The sequence below is a fragment of the Aotus nancymaae genome, unplaced genomic scaffold (genome assembly GCF_030222135.1).
Source record: "Aotus nancymaae isolate 86718 unplaced genomic scaffold, 86718_ANA_hifiasm-v0.15.2.pri h1tg000033l, whole genome shotgun sequence".
Taxonomy (NCBI): Eukaryota; Metazoa; Chordata; class Mammalia; order Primates; family Aotidae; genus Aotus; species Aotus nancymaae.
The window spans coordinates 836,242-838,546 of NW_026988447.1; the positions used below are offsets into that span (position 1 = coordinate 836,242).

The following is a 2,305-nucleotide window of genomic DNA, read 5'->3' on the forward strand; positions in this document are numbered from 1 at the left end:
TTAATCTACTGCAAATCAAGAGAGAAAACAAAAAATTGATGTAGAGAATAACATGTATACATTTCTTTAAGCAGTGAAATTAGGTAGATTCATCTTTAAACCCTTTAACGAAACGCTCACAAGAGCCATTTATTAGTCATATTCTAAAAAGCCAGATACAGGCTATTTTGCATGTATTCTTCTTTTTTTTTTTTTTTTTTTTTTTTTTGGTCCCTTATGGGATTTACATTATATGCTCTGTGCTAGTTAAACCAATGAGAATTTGCTCTTTTCCTTACCCATCTAGAGGAGTCAGGAACAAAGGAGAATATTGATAAACCTGGAAATAGGGCCAGAGAATGTCAGAGAAGGAAGCCTTTGAGAAGGTGAAGATGTGGTAGCCAATAACTCATGTTGTAAAAGGATACAACTCCAGCCTCAGAGTCCAGAAACTCTCCCACAACCAAGATCCACTCACACAGATGAAGGGAAGTTAAGGGAGACATAAGGGCTACATAGCCTTTCTTGTTGCAAAGTCTGAGGGTCCAGATCCAGATTGAGGCTCTGGCTTCCTGCCAGTGCCCCTCTGCACAGTTTCTATACAAACTCCTAAATCCCACCCTGTTCCTTCTCCAACATCCATTTGGAAGTAGCGCCTTCCTGAGAGGTGAAGCCCTCACCACTCAGGACACAGGGAAAGGCACTAAATCTCCTGGAAGGGGCGCCGTGATGGTCCTGGGGATATCCACAAGTCACTTGTCTCCGATCTTCGGACAGAATTCATTCACTATGAGCTGTATCTGGATCCAGAGTCACATTGACTGTAATCCCAACACTGTCGGAGGCTGAGGCAGGTAGAACACTTGAGTCCAAGAGTTCGAAACTAGTCTGAGCAACATGGCAAAACCCCATCTCTTGACGGCTCCTTAACATTTCTTCACATCAAAGTAAAGCTCAGAAACGCTGCACATAGTGTGAAGCTCCAAGGAGAAGACCTCCGATGTTCCCAGCGTCACAGCCCAACTCCTGCTCACAGTGTCATTCACATTCTGCAGCAATTTTGGGGCTGAGCCCTGATGTTTTTCCTCCAGTTCCAGGATGTGGCTCTTCAGTTCAGCCTCAGACCGGCCCCATGGTCCCTCAGTCTACTCAAGAGTCTGTTCTTCCTTCTCCTGTCTCCAGAGATAAGACTTCTGCTACTCATGCAGTAAACTCTGGAGATTCTTAAAGTCAAATTCCATATTTTTGTCTCTGAATGCGTATCTTCTCATGAGGAGATATAAAATTGCAATTTCCATTATTGGTGTCTAAACTCACGCAGTGGGAGTGTATAATCTGGGCAATTTGAATCTATGCTCTTGAGTTGCAGTCCTCAAACTTGGCCCAAATAAACTCCGTACTTATTTTCCATTTAGTTATGTGCATTGCCGTGAACACCTTCTGCTCCGTACATTCCTCTTCAAGTTGCGTCAATTTTGTCACAGCTTTCTGGAGTTTTTCCTTGTAGCCCTGGCATATGTCTTCAACAAGAGCTGTGGTGTGCCTTTTGTGCTGCGATGCCGTCTCACAGTGCCACAGATGAGCTGCCCCTCATCTTCGCAGAACAGGTGGAGCTGTTCCTGGTATCCCAAGGTATCACTGAAGCAAGCCACTGTGCTGAGTTCATCACTGGGGTTGATCAGATTTTGTCCTTGGGTTAGATTAGAATCATCCACTCCACTTAGTTTTCCAATTGCACTATTACTGTAACACATTCATACAATGGCAAACTATGCTGCAACAGAAATGCAGAAAACAGAGCAACATGATATGGCACATGTGATAAATCCAATAAAATGCTAAAAAAAATTGCAAGTTGTAAAATATATACAGTATATTACATATATGTCGTTTAAAAATGCAGAACAAAGTCATGTTTTATGTAGATATATACAGGTACAGTAAAAGTAAAAATATATGAATAAGAACGATCAAGAGCAAATTCAGCATGGTTACATCTCCATAAAGGAAGAGAGATAAATGATATTAAAGAAGAGACACAAAAGGTTTTAACCAAATCTAAAATAGTTTATTTCTGAACCATTAATATCTGATATGATTATGACAGCATGCTAAGATTTGTTCAAGCTAAGCACGGATGATCATAGACATTTATTGTTTTGTTATACTTTTATGTTTGAATATTTCATAATTTTAATACAAAAAAGCCCAAATGGATGTGTGTCTGATAGGTGAAAAAAAGACGAAGAACAGACCATGCTATGTAAGACTTTTCTCTTGGAAACTGTTCTACACGCCACTCTGATCTCCTGGTAATCTCTTTAGC

The 2,305-nt window shown here is 40.7% G+C and overlaps 1 pseudogene; it reads right to left on the reverse strand.

Moving 5' to 3' along the window:
• Nucleotides 1-274: 274 nt before the first annotated feature.
• On the reverse strand, nt 275-1,733 carry LOC135277813 (E3 ubiquitin-protein ligase TRIM38-like; annotated as a pseudogene).
• Between the last annotated feature and the right edge of the window lie 572 nt (nt 1,734-2,305).